General features: G+C 54.9%; 9 non-coding genes across 9 annotated transcripts; all 9 read right to left on the minus strand.

Moving 5' to 3' along the window:
- Nucleotides 1-798: 798 nt before the first annotated feature.
- Nucleotides 799-891, minus strand: LOC132360997 (small nucleolar RNA SNORD116). The gene has a single exon (XR_009501314.1). It is a non-coding gene; the product is annotated as a small nucleolar RNA SNORD116 (small nucleolar RNA).
- Nucleotides 892-3,578: 2,687 nt separating this feature from the next.
- LOC132360947 (small nucleolar RNA SNORD116) lies at nt 3,579-3,671 on the minus strand. Its single transcript, XR_009501264.1, has one exon. It is a non-coding gene; the product is annotated as a small nucleolar RNA SNORD116 (small nucleolar RNA).
- Nucleotides 3,672-6,338: 2,667 nt separating this feature from the next.
- Nucleotides 6,339-6,431, minus strand: LOC132360998 (small nucleolar RNA SNORD116). Its single transcript, XR_009501315.1, has one exon. It is a non-coding gene; the product is annotated as a small nucleolar RNA SNORD116 (small nucleolar RNA).
- Nucleotides 6,432-9,118: 2,687 nt separating this feature from the next.
- On the minus strand, nt 9,119-9,211 carry LOC132361775 (small nucleolar RNA SNORD116). Its single transcript, XR_009502043.1, has one exon. It is a non-coding gene; the product is annotated as a small nucleolar RNA SNORD116 (small nucleolar RNA).
- Nucleotides 9,212-11,877: 2,666 nt separating this feature from the next.
- On the minus strand, nt 11,878-11,970 carry LOC132361044 (small nucleolar RNA SNORD116). Its single transcript, XR_009501359.1, has one exon. It is a non-coding gene; the product is annotated as a small nucleolar RNA SNORD116 (small nucleolar RNA).
- Nucleotides 11,971-14,657: 2,687 nt separating this feature from the next.
- LOC132361749 (small nucleolar RNA SNORD116) lies at nt 14,658-14,750 on the minus strand. The gene has a single exon (XR_009502018.1). It is a non-coding gene; the product is annotated as a small nucleolar RNA SNORD116 (small nucleolar RNA).
- Nucleotides 14,751-17,416: 2,666 nt separating this feature from the next.
- Nucleotides 17,417-17,509, minus strand: LOC132361045 (small nucleolar RNA SNORD116). The gene has a single exon (XR_009501360.1). It is a non-coding gene; the product is annotated as a small nucleolar RNA SNORD116 (small nucleolar RNA).
- A 2,690-nt stretch (nt 17,510-20,199) lies between these two features.
- On the minus strand, nt 20,200-20,292 carry LOC132361750 (small nucleolar RNA SNORD116). The gene has a single exon (XR_009502019.1). It is a non-coding gene; the product is annotated as a small nucleolar RNA SNORD116 (small nucleolar RNA).
- Nucleotides 20,293-22,958: 2,666 nt separating this feature from the next.
- On the minus strand, nt 22,959-23,051 carry LOC132361046 (small nucleolar RNA SNORD116). Its single transcript, XR_009501361.1, has one exon. It is a non-coding gene; the product is annotated as a small nucleolar RNA SNORD116 (small nucleolar RNA).
- Nucleotides 23,052-23,707: the final 656 nt, after the last annotated feature.

Genomic DNA, 23,707 nt, shown 5'->3' on the forward strand with positions numbered 1-23,707 from the left:
CCTCACCTCATCCACTTGAACTGCCAAAGCCATCCCCTCCATAGGCAGCTGATGCCAGCCCATCACGAACATGACACATCCTTGGGAAGCCGAGGCCAGCACCTGCAACCCAGTTATGATAGCCTATTCCACGACATCACAAAGGACATGTCCTCATCTTCCCTTCCCTTCCTGTACGGGCCATCAGTGATCCACGCAGGTTTAAATTCAGCACTCATTCCTCTCCCCACTCCACGATGACCCACTTGGCATCAACACTGTGCCGGGAGTTAAAGTAGAGAAGCAAACAAGGGCAGCAGCGAGGCCTAATCCATCAGCCCCTTTCCGCCGATGCCCAACCGAGCTCACCCCCGCCAATTGCTCCAGCCTCACTAGGCACTCAAGAAGCTCACCGTGAAAAACGCAAGAACAGGGAGGGCCACAGGCCTGGCCTGAGGTTCCAGGCACCAACCAGGGACGCTTGCTCATTTTGGCTTCCAGAATCAACCCCCAAAATGGCATGCACGAAGCGTGATCCTGGCCAAAACTCACCTCCCAACTGCAAGCTAACTGGGCCTAGACCAGCACACACTCTGACTCTTAAGACCAGCAGGAGAACCTGCCCCCTCGCATTCCCTCAACAGCCATTCAGCAGGGACCCGGGTTTCACAGATAACACAGCTTATGTGCAGACACGGTCAACCCTCAGAAAGGAGCCCCTCCAATACTGGAGTCCTTGGTGGTGTTTGCATGCATGTCGGTGGGGGACGCTGGCCCTCATTCCTAACTGTCCTCTCCCCCTGAGAGAGGAAACGTGCTGAACCTCAGTTTCGATGACGAGACGGTAGAGTGTTCTCACTCATTTCGTTCAGATTTTCCAAGGAATGCATGCAAGCGTGTCATCATCAATCCAAGCACATGCTGGGACGCTGCAGAACACAACCGGAGTCTGCGTGGGACTCTGTACAGGAGCCATGAGCCTGGGCTACCCCAAAAGCCTGGAGAATCCACAGCCCTCAGGCCACTCAGCAAGGGGAACAATCAATCCACTCTTGCAAGCATTGGGCCTGTCTGAGGAAAACCTAATATCTAATGGCACATCTTGGGGTGCTTTAATACCTACCATCCTGAGTTATCCACGAACACACTCAGGGACATGGGCCCGCCTCACTTTTTCCACTTCTTCTTAGCACCTCCAGTCATCAGAGCACACGAAGGTCTTGTTTGTGTCGACGGCCAGCCTTTCCCAGCAACTGCACCTGAGAAGTGGACAGAAATCACCGAGGCTTCATAAGTGGACCGGTGTCCTCACAGGACATGATCCATAAAAACATTTACCTGGCCTTGAGCTCTGAAACTGCTTCCCAAGGACCTCTAACCCTTACCGAGAATTGACTGCATGTCTGATAGTACGACTGCAGGAAGTTACGCACATATGTTGGCCGGTGTCTGAGAGGCTGTATGTGTGTGTTCACGCGTGTGGGCGTGTGTGACTGTGACTGCGCATGCGGACGTGCTTGTGGGTTCCTCTGTGTGCCGCTACATACGCGTCTTGGTCTCTGTGTGTCCCTATGGTCCTGTGAAGAGGAGTCCAACAATAAAAGAAAGAGTTTATACACAGCACCCTGGTGAGACCCCTAACTGAAAGGAGAAAGAATCCTGTCAGCTTTAAGAGGCCGCAGACACACTTTGACCCCCAGGGGCTGTTGAAATAGTCCACGGACTCCCGCTCTCCTACAGCCACGCCTTCTGACCAAAACACAAAGCCTCGACGAGACCTGCCTCCGGGCCTTGGCTGTGACATCGACATGCACCTCGAGACTCTGTCAGCTACCAGTATATCTGATGGGCATTTGGGGTCACTCGCAGCACTTCCGGAAGCAAGGGAACTCCCATGGTCGGGCCGACACCGACCGGCAGCTGTCTACTGCCAAGATGCAGTCTGAAAACACTCAAGGGGCTAACGAACGTGGGCCCACGTGCCACTTCTCGCCAACTAGGCCTAATCACTTTCCATTGACCCGTGGGAATGCCCACCACAGGAAGTGGTGGGCTTCAGCCACCATGACCCATGTCGGATCCCCACGGCGGAAACTAGTCCACATTCCCAGCCACGTCTCAGGCAGCTCCCATCTTGAATGTTCACGGCCCTGACCCCTAAGGAAACGCTCAAACCCTTGAAAGCCTCGTCCTACATGCCCTCCTCCAGCCCACAGGGCGACACGACCCTACTGGAAACGACAAACATCTTCAGAACACGGGAACACTGAACACCAGGGAAGACAGACCGCAAGCCTGTCTCCTTGGTTGATGCTGATCCCACACCATGCATCCTGGAAATTCTCCACTGCCACAGTGACACTACCGAGTAACTCACAGTGATCAAAGGCATGGTCCCCGAGGACCACAGACAGACTTTCAAAGGAAGACCTCTGCCATGCGAGGGAACTTGGAAGCCTGAAAGGGAACAGTGGCTGGCCACGGCAGCACAGCAGGCATGGCAATGGGGCCCCCATCTCTGCCCCACCAATGGACTGCTCCAGATAAACCTCTGGCTGTTCGAAAGGCCTGCGTGCTACACAGGCCGGTCGCGTCATTCCCCCACGGGAGAAACACTTTCGCTTTACACATTGCCAAACAAGGGAACAAAGCGGCCAAAGGGGATGTTCGCATAACTCAACTACCTGCAAGGAGGCCGGCACAGACGCCTCACCATGTCGATCTTCTCTACTTCCCGCAAGACACCCTTTGGGTGTCATTCCTCGGGCAACGGGATCGCAACTCTACACAGCTTACCTACCTCAACTCACCCACTTGAACTGCCAAAGCCATCCGCTCCATAGGCAGCTTATGCCAGCCCATCACGAACAAGACACATTCTTGGGAAGCCGAGGCCAGCGCCTGCAACCCAATGATGACAACCCATCCCACGACGTCACACAGGACCTTTCCTCATGATACCTTACCTTTCTCTCCAGGCCAGCAGACACCACCCAGGCTGAAATGCTTCACTCGATCCACACCCCACTCCACGAAGATCCACTTAGCGCCAACAGTGTGCCGGCAACTTCAGCAGAGGAGCTGACAGGGGCAGCACTGAGGCCTAAACCATCAGCCCCCTTCCGCCATCGCCCAACTCCAGCCCACGCCCGCCCACTGCTCCAGCCACGCGGGGCAGTCAAGAACCTCACTGCACGAAACACAACAACAGAGAGGGCCACAGGCCTGGCCTGAGGCTCCAGGCTCCAACCAGGGAAGCTTGCTCATGTTGGCTTCCATAATCAACCTCGGAAGCGGCATGCACAAAGTGTGATCCTGTCCAAAAATCACCTCTCCAAGCTGCAAGCTTACTGGGTCTCTACCAGAACACACTCCGACCCTGAAGACTAGCAGGAAAGCCTGCCCTCTTGCATTCCCTCAACGGCCTTTTAGCAGGGACCGGGGATTCATAGATGACCCAGCTTACGGGCAGACATGGTCGACCCTCAGACAGGAGCCCCTCCAATGCTGGAGCCCTTAGTGGGGTTTGCATGCCTGTCAGCAGGGGACGTTGGCCCTCACTCCTAACTGTCCCATACTCCCGAGACAGGAAACGTGCTGGACCTTACTTTCGATGAGGAGACGGTAGAGCGTTCTCACTCATTTTCTTCAGATTTTCCAAGGAATGCATACAAGGGTGTCATCATCGATCCAAGCACATGCTGGGAGGCTGCAGAACACAAAAGGGAAGGCCGTGGGTCTCTGCAGAGGAGCCATGACCTGGAAGTACTCCAACTGCCTGGGGAATCCACAGTCCTCAGGCCACTCAGCAAGACCAACAATCAATCCACTCTTGCAACCATTGGGCCCATCTGTGGAAATCCTAATATCCAATGGCACATCTTAGTATGGGTGAATGCCTACCGTCCTGAGCTATCCACAGCCTTGCTCGGCAACGTGCACCCGCCCCACTTTGTCCAGTTCTCCTTAGCATATCCAGTCATCAGACAACGCGAAGGTCTTCTTCTCTTTGCCGACAGCCAGCCTTACTCTGCAACTGCACCTGAGAAGTGGACAGAAATCAGGCAGGTTTCTGAATTGCACAAGGGTCCTCAGAGAACATGATTTTTGGGAACACTTAACCTGGGCGTGAGCCTAGAACCTGCTTCCCAAGTACCACTGTCCCTTACCGAAAACTGATTGTGTGTCTCACAGCACGACTGAAGGAAGTTACGCACGTACATTGCTCGGTGTGTGAGACGCTGTATGTGTGTATTCACACGTGTGGGCGTGTGTGACTGTGACTGTGCACGAGGATGCGTTTGTGGATACCTGTGGGTGCCGCTAAATACGCGTCTTGGTCTCTGGGTGTCCCTGTGGCCCTCTGCAGACGCTTCTAACAGTAAACGTCATAGTTTATACACAGCACCCTGGTTGGACCCCCAACTGAAAGGAGAAAGACCCCTGTCAGCTTCATGAGGCCGCATGCGAACTTTGAACCCCAGGCTGTCAAAATAGGCCACAGACTCCCGCTCTCCCACAGCCACGCCTTCTGACCAAAGCACAAAGACTGGACGAGACCTCCCTCCCGGCCGTGGGTGTCACACCTATGTGGACCTGGAGATCCTGCCACCTACCACCACATCTGATGTGCCCTTGGGGTCACTCCCAGTGCTCCCGGAAGCAAGGTAACCTCCCATGGGCAGGCTGACACCGACCTGCAGTTGCCGACAGGCAAGATGCAGCCTGGCACTTCTCAAGGGGTTAACGGACTTTGGCCCAAGTGCCTCGTCTCGCCAACTAGACCAAATCACTTCCCATGACCCCGTGGGAATGCCCTCAATGGGAAGTGTTGGGCTTCAGCAACCATGACACAGGTTGGAACCCCACAGCGGAAATTAGGCCACCTTCCCGGCCACGTATAGGCAAGCTTCCAACTGGTAGGCTTTGCGGCCCTGACCACTGAGGAAACGCTCAAACGCTACACAGCCTCGTCCTAAGTGCCCTCCTCCTGCCTGCAGGGCGACTCGACTCTACTTGAAGCCACAGACATCATGTGAACACGGAGACACTGAACAGCAGGGAAGACACACCGCAAGCCTGTCTGCTTTGATGACGCCCACCCCACCCCATGAATCCTGGCAATTCTCCACTGCCACGGCGACACTACCGAGGCACTCACAGTGATCAAAGGCACAGTCCCCGACGACCACAGACAGACTTTCAACGGAAAACCTTTGCCACACGAGGGGACCTGGAAACTTGAAAGGGCACAGTGGCTGTCCACGACAGTGCGCCTGGCGTCGCAACAGTGCCCCCACCTCTGTCCCCACAACGGACTGCTCCAGGTAAACCTCTGGCTGTTCGCAAGCCGAGTCATGCCCCCCCGGGAGAAGCACTTTCGCTTTGCACATTCGCAAACAAGGGAACAAAGCAGCCAAAGGGGATGTTCGCATAACTAAACATCCTCCAAGGAGGCCAGCAGAGACGTGTCACCATGTCAATCTTCTTTACGTCTCGCAAGACACCCTTTGGGTGTCTTTCCTCTGGCAATGGGATTCCAACTCTACACAGGTTACCTACCTCACCTCATCCACTTGAACTGCCAAAGCCATCCCCTCCATAGGCAGCTGATGCCAGCCCATCACGAACATGACACATCCTTGGGAAGCCGAGGCCAGCACCTGCAACCCAGTTATGATAGCCTATTCCACGACATCACAAAGGACATGTCCTCATCTTCCCTTCCCTTCCTGTACGGGCCATCAGTGATCCACGCAGGTTTAAATTCAGCACTCATTCCTCTCCCCACTCCACGATGACCCACTTGGCATCAACACTGTGCCGGGAGTTAAAGTAGAGAAGCAAACAAGGGCAGCAGCGAGGCCTAATCCATCAGCCCCTTTCCGCCGATGCCCAACCGAGCTCACCCCCGCCAATTGCTCCAGCCTCACTAGGCACTCAAGAAGCTCACCGTGAAAAACGCAAGAACAGGGAGGGCCACAGGCCTGGCCTGAGGTTCCAGGCACCAACCAGGGACGCTTGCTCATTTTGGCTTCCAGAATCAACCCCCAAAATGGCATGCACGAAGCGTGATCCTGGCCGAAACTCACCTCCCAACTGCAAGCTAACTGGGCCTAGACCAGCACACACTCTGACTCTTAAGACCAGCAGGAGAACCTGCCCCCTCGCATTCCCTCAACAGCCATTCAGCAGGGACCCGGGTTTCACAGATAACACAGCTTATGTGCAGACACGGTCAACCCTCAGAAAGGAGCCCCTCCAATACTGGAGTCCTTGGTGGTGTTTGCATGCATGTCGGTGGGGGACGCTGGCCCTCATTCCTAACTGTCCTCTCCCCCTGAGAGAGGAAACGTGCTGAACCTCAGTTTCGATGACGAGACGGTAGAGTGTTCTCACTCATTTCGTTCAGATTTTCCAAGGAATGCATGCAAGCGTGTCATCATCAATCCAAGCACATGCTGGGACGCTGCAGAACACAACCGGAGTCTGCGTGGGACTCTGTACAGGAGCCATGAGCCTGGGCTACCCCAAAAGCCTGGAGAATCCACAGCCCTCAGGCCACTCAGCAAGGGGAACAATCAATCCACTCTTGCAAGCATTGGGCCTGTCTGAGGAAAACCTAATATCTAATGGCACATCTTGGGGTGCTTTAATACCTACCATCCTGAGTTATCCACGAACACACTCAGGGACATGGGCCCGCCTCACTTTTTCCACTTCTTCTTAGCACCTCCAGTCATCAGAGCACACGAAGGTCTTGTTTGTGTCGACGGCCAGCCTTTCCCAGCAACTGCACCTGAGAAGTGGACAGAAATCACCGAGGCTTCATAAGTGGACCGGTGTCCTCACAGGACATGATCCATAAAAACATTTACCTGGCCTTGAGCTCTGAAACTGCTTCCCAAGGACCTCTAACCCTTACCGAGAATTGACTGCATGTCTGATAGTACGACTGCAGGAAGTTACGCACATATGTTGGCCGGTGTCTGAGAGGCTGTATGTGTGTGTTCACGCGTGTGGGCGTGTGTGACTGTGACTGCGCATGCGGACGTGCTTGTGGGTTCCTCTGTGTGCCGCTACATACGCGTCTTGGTCTCTGTGTGTCCCTATGGTCCTGTGAAGAGGAGTCCAACAATAAAAGAAAGAGTTTATACACAGCACCCTGGTGAGACCCCTAACTGAAAGGAGAAAGAATCCTGTCAGCTTTAAGAGGCCGCAGACACACTTTGACCCCCAGGGGCTGTTGAAATAGTCCACGGACTCCCGCTCTCCTACAGCCACGCCTTCTGACCAAAACACAAAGCCTCGACGAGACCTGCCTCCGGGCCTTGGCTGTGACATCGACATGCACCTCGAGACTCTGTCAGCTACCAGTATATCTGATGGGCATTTGGGGTCACTCGCAGCACTTCCGGAAGCAAGGGAACTCCCATGGTCGGGCCGACACCGACCGGCAGCTGTCTACTGCCAAGATGCAGTCTGAAAACACTCAAGGGGCTAACGAACGTGGGCCCACGTGCCACTTCTCGCCAACTAGGCCTAATCACTTTCCATTGACCCGTGGGAATGCCCACCACAGGAAGTGGTGGGCTTCAGCCACCATGACCCATGTCGGATCCCCACGGCGGAAACTAGTCCACATTCCCAGCCACGTCTCAGGCAGCTCCCATCTTGAATGTTCACGGCCCTGACCCCTAAGGAAACGCTCAAACCCTTGAAAGCCTCGTCCTACATGCCCTCCTCCAGCCCACAGGGCGACACGACCCTACTGGAAACGACAAACATCTTCAGAACACGGGAACACTGAACACCAGGGAAGACAGACAGCAAGCCTGTCTCCTTGGTTGATGCTGATCCCACACCATGCATCCTGGAAATTCTCCACTGCCACAGTGACACTACCGAGTAACTCACAGTGATCAAAGGCATGGTCCCCGAGGACCACAGACAGACTTTCAAAGGAAGACCTCTGCCATGCGAGGGAACTTGGAAGCCTGAAAGGGAACAGTGGCTGGCCACGGCAGCACAGCAGGCATGGCAATGGGGCCCCCATCTCTGCCCCACCAATGGACTGCTCCAGATAAACCTCTGGCTGTTCGAAAGGCCTGCGTGCTACACAGGCCGGTCGCGTCATTCCCCCACGGGAGAAACACTTTCGCTTTACACATTGCCAAACAAGGGAACAAAGCGGCCAAAGGGGATGTTCGCATAACTCAACTACCTGCAAGGAGGCCGGCACAGACGCCTCACCATGTCGATCTTCTCTACTTCCCGCAAGACACCCTTTGGGTGTCATTCCTCGGGCAACGGGATCGCAACTCTACACAGCTTACCTACCTCAACTCACCCACTTGAACTGCCAAAGCCATCCGCTCCATAGGCAGCTTATGCCAGCCCATCACGAACAAGACACATTCTTGGGAAGCCGAGGCCAGCGCCTGCAACCCAATGATGACAACCCATCCCACGACGTCACACAGGACCTTTCCTCATGATACCTTACCTTTCTCTCCAGGCCAGCAGACACCACCCAGGCTGAAATGCTTCACTCGATCCACACCCCACTCCACGAAGATCCACTTAGCGCCAACAGTGTGCCGGCAACTTCAGCAGAGGAGCTGACAGGGGCAGCACTGAGGCCTAAACCATCAGCCCCCTTCCGCCATCGCCCAACTCCAGCCCACGCCCGCCCACTGCTCCAGCCACGCGGGGCAGTCAAGAACCTCACTGCACGAAACACAACAACAGAGAGGGCCACAGGCCTGGCCTGAGGCTCCAGGCTCCAACCAGGGAAGCTTGCTCATGTTGGCTTCCATAATCAACCTCGGAAGCGGCATGCACAAAGTGTGATCCTGTCCAAAAATCACCTCTCCAAGCTGCAAGCTTACTGGGTCTCTACCAGAACACACTCCGACCCTGAAGACTAGCAGGAAAGCCTGCCCTCTTGCATTCCCTCAACGGCCTTTTAGCAGGGACCGGGGATTCATAGATGACCCAGCTTATGGGCAGACATGGTCGACCCTCAGACAGGAGCCCCTCCAATGCTGGAGCCCTTAGTGGGGTTTGCATGCCTGTCAGCAGGGGACGTTGGCCCTCACTCCTAACTGTCCCATACTCCCGAGACAGGAAACGTGCTGGACCTCACTTTCGATGAGGAGACGGTAGAGCGTTCTCACTCATTTTGTTCAGATTTTCCAAGGAATGCATACAAGGGTGTCATCATCGATCCAAGCACATGCTGGGAGGCTGCAGAACACAAAAGGGAAGGCCGTGGGTCTCTGCAGAGGAGCCATGACCTGGAAGTACTCCAACTGCCTGGGGAATCCACAGTCCTCAGGCCACTCAGCAAGACCAACAATCAATCCACTCTTGCAACCATTGGGCCCATCTGTGGAAATCCTAATATCCAATGGCACATCTTAGTATGGGTGAATGCCTACCGTCCTGAGCTATCCACAGCCTTGCTCGGCAACGTGCACCCGCCCCACTTTGTCCAGTTCTCCTTAGCATATCCAGTCATCAGACAACGCGAAGGTCTTCTTCTCTTTGCCGACAGCCAGCCTTACTCTGCAACTGCACCTGAGAAGTGGACAGAAATCAGGCAGGTTTCTGAATTGCACAAGGGTCCTCAGAGAACATGATTTTTGGGAACACTTAACCTGGGCGTGAGCCTAGAACCTGCTTCCCAAGTACCACTGTCCCTTACCGAAAACTGATTGTGTGTCTCACAGCACGACTGAAGGAAGTTACGCACGTACATTGCTCGGTGTGTGAGACGCTGTATGTGTGTATTCACACGTGTGGGCGTGTGTGACTGTGACTGTGCACGAGGATGCGTTTGTGGATACCTGTGGGTGCCGCTAAATACGCGTCTTGGTCTCTGGGTGTCCCTGTGGCCCTCTGCAGATGCTTCTAACAGTAAACGTCATAGTTTATACACAGCACCCTGGTTGGACCCCCAACTGAAAGGAGAAAGACCCCTGTCAGCTTCATGAGGCCGCATGCGAACTTTGAACCCCAGGCTGTCAAAATAGGCCACAGACTCCCGCTCTCCCACAGCCACGCCTTCTGACCAAAGCACAAAGACTGGACGAGACCTCCCTCCCGGCCGTGGGTGTCACACCTATGTGGACCTGGAGATCCTGCCACCTACCACCACATCTGATGTGCCCTTGGGGTCACTCCCAGTGCTCCCGGAAGCAAGGTAACCTCCCATGGGCAGGCTGACACCGACCTGCAGTTGCCGACAGGCAAGATGCAGCCTGGCACTTCTCAAGGGGTTAACGGACTTTGGCCCAAGTGCCTCGTGTCGCCAACTAGACCAAATCACTTCCCATGACCCGTGGGAATGCCCTCAATGGGAAGAGTTGGGCTTCAGCAACCATGACACAGGTTGGAACCCCACAGCGGAAATTAGGCCACCTTCCCGGCCACGTATAGGCAAGCTTCCAACTGGTAGGCTTTGCGGCCCTGACCACTGAGGAAACGCTCAAACGCTACACAGCCTCGTCCTAAGTGCCCTCCTCCTGCCTGCAGGGCGACTCGACTCTACTTGAAGCCACAGACATCATGTGAACACGGAGACACTGAACAGCAGGGAAGACACACCGCAAGCCTGTCTGCTTTGATGACGCCCACCCCACCCCATGCATCCTGGCAATTCTCCACTGCCACGGCGACACTACCGAGGCACTCACAGTGATCAAAGGCACTGTCCCCGACGACCACAGACAGACTTTCAACGGAAAACCTTTGCCACACGAGGGGACCTGGAAACTTGAAAGGGCACAGTGGCTGTCCACGAGAGTGCGCCTGGCGTCGCAACAGTGCCCCCACCTCTGTCCCCCCAACGGACTGCTCCAGGTAAACCTCTGGCTGTTCGCAAGCCGAGTCATGCCCCCCCGGGAGAAGCACTTTCGCTTTGCACATTCGCAAACAAGGGAACAAAGCAGCCAAAGGGGATGTTCGCATAACTAAACATCCTCCAAGGAGGCCAGCAGAGACGCGTCACCATGTCAATCTTCTTTACGTCTCGCAAGACACCCTTTGGGTGTCTTTCCTCTGGCAATGGGATTCCAACTCTACACAGGTTACCTACCTCACCTCATCCACTTGAACTGCCAAAGCCATCCCCTCCATAGGCAGCTGATGCCAGCCCATCACGAACATGACACATCCTTGGGAAGCCGAGGCCAGCACCTGCAACCCAGTTATGATAGCCTATTCCACGACATCACAAAGGACATGTCCTCATCTTCCCTTCCCTTCCTGTACGGGCCATCAGTGATCCACGCAGGTTTAAATTCAGCACTCATTCCTCTCCCCACTCCACGATGACCCACTTGGCATCAACACTGTGCCGGGAGTTAAAGTAGAGAAGCAAACAAGGGCAGCAGCGAGGCCTAATCCATCAGCCCCTTTCCGCCGATGCCCAACCGAGCTCACCCCCGCCAATTGCTCCAGCCTCACTAGGCACTCAAGAAGCTCACCGTGAAAAACGCAAGAACAGGGAGGGCCACAGGCCTGGCCTGAGGTTCCAGGCACCAACCAGGGACGCTTGCTCATTTTGGCTTCCAGAATCAACCCCCAAAATGGCATGCACGAAGCGTGATCCTGGCCAAAACTCACCTCCCAACTGCAAGCTAACTGGGCCTAGACCAGCACACACTCTGACTCTTAAGACCAGCAGGAGAACCTGCCCCCTCGCATTCCCTCAACAGCCATTCAGCAGGGACCCGGGTTTCACAGATAACACAGCTTATGTGCAGACACGGTCAACCCTCAGAAAGGAGCCCCTCCAATACTGGAGTCCTTGGTGGTGTTTGCATGCATGTCGGCGGGGGACGCTGGCCCTCATTCCTAACTGTCCTCTCCCCCTGAGAGAGGAAACGTGCTGAACCTCAGTTTCGATGACGAGACGGTAGAGTGTTCTCACTCATTTGGTCCAGATTTTCCAAGGAATGCATGCAAGGGTGTCATCATCAATCCAAGCACATGCTGGGACGCTGCAGAACACAACCGGAGTCTGCGCGGGACTCTGTACAGGAGCCATGAGCCTGGGCTACCCCAAAAGCCTGGAGAATCCACAGCCCTCAGGCCACTCAGCAAGGGGAACAATCAATCCACTCCTGCAACCATTGGGCCTGTCTGAGGAAAACCTAATATCTAATGGCACATCTTGGGGTGCTTTAATACCTACCATCCTGAGTTATCCACGAACACACTCAGGGACATGGGCCCGCCTCACTTTTTCCACTTCTTCTTAGCACCTCCAGTCATCAGAGCACACGAAGGTCTTGTTTGTGTCGACGGCCAGCCTTTCCCAGCAACTGCACCTGAGAAGTGGACAGAAATCACCGAGGCTTCATAAGTGGACCGGTGTCCTCACAGGACATGATCCATAAAAACAGTTACCTGGCCTTGAGCTCTGAAACTGCTTCCCAAGGACCTCTAACCCTTACCGAGAATTGACTGCATGTCTGATAGTACGACTGCAGGAAGTTACGCACATATGTTGGCCGGTGTCTGAGAGGCTGTATGTGTGTGTTCACGCGTGTGGGCGTGTGTGACTGTGACTGCGCATGCGGACGTGCTTGTGGGTTCCTCTGTGTGCCGCTGCATACGCGTCTTGGTCTCTGTGTGTCCCTATGGCCCTGTGAAGAGGAGTCCAACAATAAAAGAAAGAGTTTATACACAGCAACCTGGTGAGACCCCTAACTGAAAGGAGAAAGAATCCTGTCAGCTTTAAGAGGCCGCAGACACACTTTGACCCCCAGGGGCTGTTGAAATAGTCCACGGACTCCCGCTCTCCTACAGCCACGCCTTCTGACCAAAACACAAAGCCTCGACGAGACCTGCCTCCGGGCCTTGGCTGTGACATCGACATGCACCTCGAGACTCTGTCAGCTACCAGTATATCTGATGGGCATTTGGGGTCACTCGCAGCACTTCCGGAAGCAAGGGAACTCCCATGGTCGGGCCGACACCGACCGGCAGCTGTCTGCTGCCAAGATGCAGTCTGAAAACACTCAAGGGGCTAACGAACGTGGGCCCACGTGTCACTTCTCGCCAACTAGGCCTAATCACTTTCCATTGACCCGTGGGAATGCCCACCACAGGAAGTGGTGGGCTTCAGCCACCATGACCCATGTCGGATCCCCACGGCGGAAACTAGTCCACATTCCCAGCCACGTCTCAGGCAGCTCCCATCTTGAATGTTCACGGCCCTGACCCCTAAGGAAACGCTCAAACCCTTGAAAGCCTCGTCCTACATGCCCTCCTCCAGCCCACAGGGCGACACGACCCTACTGGAAACCACAAACATCTTCAGAACACGGGAACACTGAACACCAGGGAAGACAGACCGCAAGCCTGTCTCCTTGGTTGATGCTGATCCCACACCATGCATCCTGGAAATTCTCCACTGCCACAGTGACACTACCGAGTAACTCACAGTGATCAAAGGCATGGTCCCCGAGGACCACAGACAGACTTTCAAAGGAAGACCTCTGCCATGCGAGGGAACTTGGAAGCCTGAAAGGGAACAGTGGCTGGCCACGGCAGCACAGCAGGCATGGCAATGGGGCCCCCATCTCTGCCCCACCAATGGACTGCTCCAGATAAACCTCTGGCTGTTCGAAAGGCCTGCGTGCTACACAGGCCGGTCGCGTCATTCCCCCACGGGAGAAACACTTTCGCTTTACACATTGCCAAACAAGGGAACAAAGCGGCCAAAGGGGATGTTCGCATAACTCAACTACCTGCAAGGAGGCCGGCACAGACGCCTCACCATGTCGATCTTCTCTACTTCCCGCAAGACACCCTTTGGGTGTCATTCCTCGGGCAACGGGATCGCAACTCTACACAGCTTACCTACCTCAACTCACCCACTTGAACTGCCAAAGCCATCCGCTCCATAGGCAGCTTATGCCAGCCCATCACGAACAAGACACATTCTTGGGAAGCTGAGGCCAGCGCCTGCAACCCAATGATGACAACCCATCCCACGACGTCACACAGGACCTTTCCTCATGATACCTTACCTTTCTCTCCAGGCCAGCAGACACCACCCAGGCTGAAATGCTTCACTCGATCCACACCCCACTCCACGAAGATCCACTTAGTGCCAACAGTGTGCCGGCAACTTCAGCAGAGGAGCTGACAGAGGCAGCACTGAGGCCTAAACCATCAGCCCCCTTCCGCCATCGCCCAACTCCAGCCCACGCCCGCCCACTGCTCCAGCCACGCAGGGCAGTCAAGAACCTCACTGCATGAAACACAACAACAGAGAGGGCCACAGGCCTGGCCTGAGGCTCCAGGCTCCAACCAGGGAAGCTTGCTCATGTTGGCTTCCATAATCAACCTCGGAAGCGGCATGCACAAAGTGTGATCCTGTCCAAAAATCACCTCTCCAAGCTGCAAGCTTACTGGGTCTCTACCAGAACACACTCCGACCCTGAAGACTAGCAGGAAAGCCTGCCCTCTTGCATTCCCTCAACGGCCTTTTAGCAGGGACCGGGGATTCATAGATGACCCAGCTTACGGGCAGACATGGTCGACCCTCAGACAGGAGCCCCTCCAATGCTGGAGCCCTTAGTGGGGTTTGCATGCCTGTCAGCAGGGGACGTTGGCCCTCACTCCTAACTGTCCCATACTCCCGAGACAGGAAACGTGCTGGACCTCACTTTCGATGAGGAGACGGTAGAGGGTTCTCACTCATTTTGTTCAGATTTTCCAAGGAATGCATACAAGGGTGTCATCATCGATCCAAGCACATGCTGGGAGGCTGCAGAACACAAAAGGGAAGGCCGTGGGTCTCTGCAGAGGAGCCATGACCTGGAAGTACTCCAACTGCCTGGGGAATCCACAGTCCTCAGGCCACTCAGCAAGACCAACAATCAATCCACTCTTGCAACCATTGGGCCCATCTGTGGAAATCCTAATATCCAATGGCACATCTTAGTATGGGTGAATGCCTACCGTCCTGAGCTATCCACAGCCTTGCTCGGCAACGTGCACCCGCCCCACTTTGTCCAGTTCTCCTTAGCATATCCAGTCATCAGACAACGCGAAGGTCTTCTTCTCTTTGCCGACAGCCAGCCTTACTCTGCAACTGCACCTGAGAAGTGGACAGAAATCAGGCAGGTTTCTGAATTGCACAAGGGTCCTCAGAGAACATGATTTTTGGGAACACTTAACCTGGGCGTGAGCCTAGAACCTGCTTCCCAAGTACCACTGTCCCTTACCGAAAACTGATTGTGTGTCTCACAGCACGACTGAAGGAAGTTACGCACGTACATTGCTCGGTGTGTGAGACGCTGTATGTGTGTATTCACACGTGTGGGCGTGTGTGACTGTGACTGTGCACGAGGATGCGTTTGTGGATACCTGTGGGTGCCGCTAAATACGCGTCTTGGTCTCTGGGTGTCCCTGTGGCCCTCTGCAGATGCTTCTAACAGTAAACGTCATAGTTTATACACAGCACCCTGGTTGGACCCCCAACTGAAAGGAGAAAGACCCCTGTCAGCTTCATGAGGCCGCATGCGAACTTTGAACCCCAGGCTGTCAAAATAGGCCACAGACTCCCGCTCTCCCACAGCCACGCCTTCTGACCAAAGCACAAAGACTGGACGAGACCTCCCTCCCGGCCGTGGGTGTCACACCTATGTGGACCTGGAGATCCTGCCACCTACCACCACATCTGATGTGCCCTTGGGGTCACTCCCAGTGCTCCCAGAAGCAAGGTAACCTCCCATGGGCAGGCTGACACCGACCTGCAGTTGCCGACAGGCAAGATGCAGCCTGGCACTTCTCAAGGGGTTAACGGACTTTGGCCCAAGTGCCTCGTCTCGCCAACTAGACCAAATCACTTCCCATGACCCCGTGGGAATGCCCTCAATGGGAAGAGTTGGGCTTCAGCAACCATGACACAGGTTGGAACCCCACAGCGGAAATTAGGCCACCTTCCCGGCCACGTATAGGCAAGCTTCCAACTGGTAGGCTTTGCGGCCCTGACCACTGAGGAAACGCTCAAACGCTACACAGCCTCGTCCTAAGTGCCCTCCTCCTGCCTGCAGGGCGACTCGACTCTACTTGAAGCCACAGACATCATGTGAACACGGAGACACTGAACAGCAGGGAAGACACACCGCAAGCCTGTCTGCTTTGATGACGCCCACCCCACCCCATGCATCCTGGCAATTCTCCACTGCCACGGCGACACTACCGAGGCACTCACAGTGATCAAAGGCACTGTCCCCGACGACCACAGACAGACTTTCAACGGAAAACCTTTGCCACACGAGGGGACCTGGAAACTTGAAAGGGCACAGTGGCTGTCCACGACAGTGCGCCTGGCGTCGCAACAGTGCCCCCACCTCTGTCCCCACAACGGACTGCTCCAGGTAAACCTCTGGCTGTTCGCAAGCCGAGTCATACCCCCCGGGAGAAGCACTTTCGCTTTGCACATTCCCAAACAACGGAACGATTAGGCCAAAGGGGATGTTCGCATAAATAAACATCCTCCAAGGAGGCCAGCAGAGACGCGTCACCATGTCAATCTTCTTTACGTCTCGCAAGACACCCTTTGGGTGTCTTTCCTCTGGCAATGGGATTCCAACTCTACACAGGTTACCTACCTCACCTCATCCACTTGAACTGCCAAAGCCATCCCCTCCATAGGCAGCTGATGCCAGCCCATCACGAACATGACACATCCTTGGGAAGCCGAGGCCAGCACCTGCAACCCAGTTATGATAGCCTATTCCACGACATCACAAAGGACATGTCCTCATCTTCCCTTCCCTTCCTGTACGGGCCATCAGTGATCCACGCAGGTTTAAATTCAGCACTCATTCCTCTCCCCACTCCACGATGACCCACTTGGCATCAACACTGTGCCGGGAGTTAAAGTAGAGAAGCAAACAAGGGCAGCAGCGAGGCCTAATCCATCAGCCCCTTTCCGCCGATGCCCAACCGAGCTCACCCCCGCCCATTGCTCCAGCCTCACTAGGCACTCAAGAAGCTCACCGTGAAAAACGCAAGAACAGGGAGGGCCACAGGCCTGGCCTGAGGTTCCAGGCACCAACCAGGGACGCTTGCTCATTTTGGCTTCCAGAATCAACCCCCAAAATGGCATGCACGAAGCGTGATCCTGGCCAAAACTCACCTCCCAACTGCAAGCTAACTGGGCCTAGACCAGCACACACTCTGACTCTTAAGACCAGCAGGAGAACCTGCCCCCTCGCATTCCCTCAACAGCCATTCAGCAGGGACCCGGGTTTCACAGATAACACAGCTTATGTGCAGACACGGTCAACCCTCAGAAAGGAGCCCCTCCAATACTGGAGTCCTTGGTGGTGTTTGCATGCATGTCGGCGGGGGACGCTGGCCCTCATTCCTAACTGTCCTCTCCCCCTGAGAGAGGAAACGTGCTGAACCTCAGTTTCGATGACGAGACGGTAGAGTGTTCTCACTCATTTGGTCCAGATTTTCCAAGGAATGCATGCAAGGGTGTCATCATCAATCCAAGCACATGCTGGGACGCTGCAGAACACAACCGGAGTCTGCGCGGGACTCTGTACAGGAGCCATGAGCCTGGGCTACCCCAAAAGCCTGGAGAATCCACAGCCCTCAGGCCACTCAGCAAGGGGAACAATCAATCCACTCCTGCAACCATTGGGCCTGTCTGAGGAAAACCTAATATCTAATGGCACATCTTGGGGTGCTTTAATACCTACCATCCTGAGTTGTCCACGAACACACTCAGGGACATGGGCCCGCCTCACTTTTTCCACTTCTTCTTAGCACCTCCAGTCATCAGAGCACACGAAGGTCTTCTTGTTTGTGCCGACGGCCAGCCTTTCCCAGCAACTGCACCTGAGAAGTGGACAGAAATCACCGAGGCTTCATAAGTGGACTGGTGTCCTCACAGGACATGATCCATAAAAACAGTTACCTGGCCTTGAGCTCTGAAACTGCTTCCCAAGGACCTCTAACCCTTACCGAGAATTGACTGCATGTCTGATAGTATGACTGCAGGAAGTTACGCACATATGTTGGCCGGTGTCTGAGAGGCTGTATGTGTGTGTTCACGCATGTGGGCGTGTGTGACTGTGACTGCGCATGCGGACGTGCTTGTGGGTTCCTCTGTGTGCCGCTGCATACGCGTCTTGGTCTCTGTGTGTCCCTATGGCCCTGTGAAGAGGAGTCCAACAATAAAAGAAAGAGTTTATACACAGCACCCTGGTGAGACCCCTAACTGAAAGGAGAAAGAATCCTCTCAGCTTTAAGAGGCCGCAGACACACTTTGACCCCCAGGGGCTGTTGAAATAGTCCACGGACTCCCGCTCTCCTACAGCCACGCCTTCTGACCAAAACACAAAGCCTCGACGAGACCTGCCTCCGGGCCTTGGCTGTGACATCGACATGCACCTCGAGACTCTGTCAGCTACCAGTATATCTGATGGGCATTTGGGGTCACTCGCAGCACTTCCGGAAGCAAGGGAACTCCCATGGTTGGGCCGACACCGACCGGCAGCTGTCTGCTGCCAAGATGCAGTCTGAAAACACTCAAGGGGCTAACGAACGTGGGCCCACGTGCCACTTCTCGCCAACTAGGCCTAATCACTTTCCATTGACCCGTGGGAATGCCCACCACAGGAAGTGGTGGGCTTCAGCCACCATGACCCATGTCGGATCCCCACGGCGGAAACTAGTCCACATTCCCAGCCACGTCTCAGGCAGCTCCCATCTTGAATGTTCACGGCCCTGACCCCTAAGGAAACGCTCAAACCCTTGAAAGCCTCGTCCTACATGCCCTCCTCCAGCCCACAGGGCGACACGACCCTACTGGAAACCACAAACATCTTCAGAACACGGGAACACTGAACACCAGGGAAGACAGACCGCAAGCCTGTCTCCTTGGTTGATGCTGATCCCACACCATGCATCCTGGAAATTCTCCACTGCCACAGTGACACTACCGAGTAACTCACAGTGATCAAAGGCATGGTCCCCGAGGACCACAGACAGACTTTCAAAGGAAGACCTCTGCCATGCGAGGGAACTTGGAAGCCTGAAAGGGAACAGTGGCTGGCCACGGCAGCACAGCAGGCATGGCAATGGGGCCCCCATCTCTGCCCCACCAATGGACTGCTCCAGATAAACCTCTGGCTGTTCGAAAGGCCTGGGTGCTACACAGGCCGGTCGCGTCATTCCCCCACGGGAGAAACACTTTCGCTTTACACATTGCCAAACAAGGGAACAAAGCGGCCAAAGGGGATGTTCACATAACTCAACTACCTGCAAGGAGGCCGGCACAGACGCCTCACCATGTCGATCTTCTCTACTTCCCGCAAGACACCCTTTGGGTGTCATTCCTCGGGCAATGGGTTCGCAACTCTACACAGCTTACCTACCTCAACTCACCCACTTGAACTGCCAAAGCCATCTGCTCCATAGGCAGCTTATGCCAGCCCATCACGAACAAGACACATTCTTGGGAAGCCGAGGCCAGCGCCTGCAACCCAATGATGACAACCCATCCCACGACATCACGCAGGACCTTTCCTCATGATACCTTACCTTTCTCTCCAGGCCAGCAGACACCACCCAGGCTGAAATGCTTCACTCGATCCACACCCCACTCCACGAAGATCCACTTAGCGCCAACAGTGTGCCGGCAACTTCAGCAGAGGAGCTGACAGGGGCAGCACTGAGGCCTAAACCATCAGCCCCCTTCCGCCATCGCCCAACTCCAGCCCACGCCCGCCCACTGCTCCAGCCACGCGGGGCAGTCAAGAACCTCACTGCACGAAACACAACAACAGAGAGGGCCACAGGCCTGGCCTGAGGCTCCAGGCTCCAACCAGGGAAGCTTGCTCATGTTGGCTTCCATAATCAACCTCGGAAGCGGCATGCACAAAGTGTGATCCTGTCCAAAAATCACCTCTCCAAGCTGCAAGCTTACTGGGTCTCTACCAGAACACACTCCGACCCTGAAGACTAGCAGGAAAGCCTGCCCTCTTGCATTCCCTCAACGGCCTTTTAGCAGGGACCGGGGATTCATAGATGACCCAGCTTACGGGCAGACATGGTCGACCCTCAGACAGGAGCCCCTCCAATGCTGGAGCCCTTAGTGGGGTTTGCATGCCTGTCAGCAGGGGACGTTGGCCCTCACTCCTAACTGTCCCATACTCCCGAGACAGGAAACGTGCTGGACCTCACTTTCGATGAGGAGACGGTAGAGGGTTCTCACTCATTTTGTTCAGATTTTCCAAGGAATGCATACAAGGGTGTCATCATCGATCCAAGCACATGCTGGGAGGCTGCAGAACACAAAAGGCAAGGCCGTGGGTCTCTGCAGAGGAGCCATGACCTGGAAGTACTCCAACTGCCTGGGGAATCCACAGTCCTCAGGCCACTCAGCAAGACCAACAATCAATCCACTCTTGCAACCATTGGGCCCATCTGTGGAAATCCTAATATCCAATGGCACATCTTAGTATGGGTGAATGCCTACCGTCCTGAGCTATCCACAGCCTTGCTCGGCAATGTGCACCCGCCCCACTTTGTCCAGTTCTCCTTAGCATATCCAGTCATCAGACAACGCGAAGGTCTTCTTCTCTTTGCCGACAGCCAGCCTTACTCTGCAACTGCACCTGAGAAGTGGACAGAAATCAGGCAGGTTTCTGAATTGCACAAGGGTCCTCAGAGAACATGATTTTTGTGAACACTTAACCTGGGCGTGAGCCTAGAACCTGCTTCCCAAGTACCACTGTCCCTTACCGAAAACTGATTGTGTGTCTCACAGCACGACTGAAGGAAGTTACGCACGTACATTGCTCGGTGTGTGAGACGCTGTATGTGTGTATTCACACGTGTGGGCGTGTGTGACTGTGACTGTGCACGAGGATGCGTTTGTGGATACCTGTGGGTGCCGCTAAATACGCGTCTTGGTCTCTGGGTGTCCCTGTGGCCCTCTGCAGACGCTTCTAACAGTAAACGTCATAGTTTATACACAGCACCCTGGTTGGACCCCCAACTGAAAGGAGAAAGACCCCTGTCAGCTTCATGAGGCCGCATGCGAACTTTGAACCCCAGGCTGTCAAAATAGGCCACAGACTCCCGCTCTCCCACAGCCACGCCTTCTGACCAAAGCACAAAGCCTGGACGAGACCTCCCTCCCGGCCGTGGGTGTCACACCTATGTGGACCTGGAGATCCTGCCACCTACCACCACATCTGATGTGCCCTTGGGGTCACTCCCAGTGCTCCCGGAAGCAAGGTAACCTCCCATGGGCAGGCTGACACCGACCTGCAGTTGCCGACAGGCAAGATGCAGCCCGGCACTTCTCAAGGGGTTAAAGGACTTTGGCCCAAGTGCCTCGTCTCGCCAACTAGACCAAATCACTTCCCATGACCCCGTGGGAATGCCCTCAATGGGAAGTGTTGGGCTTCAGCAACCATGACACAGGTTGGAACCCCACAGCGGAAATTAGGCCACCTTCCCGGCCACGTATAGGCAAGCTTCCAACTGGTAGGCTTTGCGGCCCTGACCACTGAGGAAACGCTCAAACGCTACACAGCCTCGTCCTAAGTGCCCTCCTCCTGCCTGCAGGGCGACTCGACTCTACTTGAAGCCACAGACATCATGTGAACACGGAGACACTGAACAGCAGGGAAGACACACCGCAAGCCTGTCTGCTTTGATGACGCCCACCCCACCCCATGCATCCTGGCAATTCTCCACTGCCACGGCGACACTACCGAGGCACTCACAGTGATCAAAGGCACTGTCCCCGACGACCACAGACAGACTTTCAACGGAAAACCTTTGCCACACGAGGGGACCTGGAAACTTGAAAGGGCACAGTGGCTGTCCACGACAGTGCGCCTGGCATCGCAACAGTGCCCCCACCTCTGTCCCCACAACGGACTGCTCCAGGTAAACCTCTGGCTGTTCGCAAGCCGAGTCATACCCCCCGGGAGAAGCACTTTCGCTTTGCACATTCCCAAACAACGGAACGATTAGGCCAAAGGGGATGTTCGCATAAATAAACATCCTCCAAGGAGGCCAGCAGAGACGCGTCACCATGTCAATCTTCTTTACGTCTCGCAAGACACCCTTTGGGTGTCTTTCCTCTGGCAATGGGATTCCAACTCTACACAGGTTACCTACCTCACCTCATCCACTTGAACTGCCAAAGCCATCCCCTCCATAGGCAGCTGATGCCAGCCCATCACGAACATGACACATCCTTGGGAAGCCGAGGCCAGCACCTGCAACCCAGTTATGATAGCCTATTCCACGACATCACAAAGGACATGTCCTCATCTTCCCTTCCCTTCCTGTACGGGCCATCAGTGATCCACGCAGGTTTAAATTCAGCACTCATTCCTCTCCCCACTCCACGATGACCCACTTGGCATCAACACTGTGCCGGGAGTTAAAGTAGAGAAGCAAACAAGGGCAGCAGCGAGGCCTAATCCATCAGCCCCTTTCCGCCGATGCCCAACCGAGCTCACCCCCGCCCATTGCTCCAGCCTCACTAGGCACTCAAGAAGCTCACCGTGAAAAACGCAAGAACAGGGAGGGCCACAGGCCTGGCCTGAGGTTCCAGGCACCAACCAGGGACGCTTGCTCATTTTGGCTTCCAGAATCAACCCCCAAAATGGCATGCACGAAGCGTGATCCTGGCCAAAACTCACCTCCCAACTGCAAGCTAACTGGGCCTAGACCAGCACACACTCTGACTCTTAAGACCAGCAGGAGAACCTGCCCCCTCGCATTCCCTCAACAGCCATTCAGCAGGGACCCGGGTTTCACAGATAACACAGCTTATGTGCAGACACGGTCAACCCTCAGAAAGGAGCCCCTCCAATACTGGAGTCCTTGGTGGTGTTTGCATGCATGTCGGCGGGGGACGCTGGCCCTCATTCCTAACTGTCCTCTCCCCCTGAGAGAGGAAACGTGCTGAACCTCAGTTTCGATGACGAGACGGTAGAGTGTTCTCACTCATTTGGTCCAGATTTTCCAAGGAATGCATGCAAGGGTGTCATCATCAATCCAAGCACATGCTGGGACGCTGCAGAACACAACCGGAGTCTGCGCGGGACTCTGTACAGGAGCCATGAGCCTGGGCTACCCCAAAAGCCTGGAGAATCCACAGCCCTCAGGCCACTCAGCAAGGGGAACAATCAATCCACTCCTGCAACCATTGGGCCTGTCTGAGGAAAACCTAATATCTAATGGCACATCTTGGGGTGCTTTAATACCTACCATCCTGAGTTGTCCACGAACACACTCAGGGACATGGGCCCGCCTCACTTTTTCCACTTCTTCTTAGCACCTCCAGTCATCAGAGCACACGAAGGTCTTCTTGTTTGTGCCGACGGCCAGCCTTTCCCAGCAACTGCACCTGAGAAGTGGACAGAAATCACCGAGGCTTCATAAGTGGACTGGTGTCCTCACAGGACATGATCCATAAAAACAGTTACCTGGCCTTGAGCTCTGAAACTGCTTCCCAAGGACCTCTAACCCTTACCGAGAATTGACTGCATGTCTGATAGTATGACTGCAGGAAGTTACGCACATATGTTGGCCGGTGTCTGAGAGGCTGTATGTGTGTGTTCACGCATGTGGGCGTGTGTGACTGTGACTGCGCATGCGGACGTGCTTGTGGGTTCCTCTGTGTGCCGCTGCATACGCGTCTTGGTCTCTGTGT

Source organism: Balaenoptera ricei, chromosome 2, assembly GCF_028023285.1.
Source record: "Balaenoptera ricei isolate mBalRic1 chromosome 2, mBalRic1.hap2, whole genome shotgun sequence".
NCBI classification, from domain to species: domain Eukaryota; kingdom Metazoa; phylum Chordata; class Mammalia; order Artiodactyla; family Balaenopteridae; genus Balaenoptera; species Balaenoptera ricei.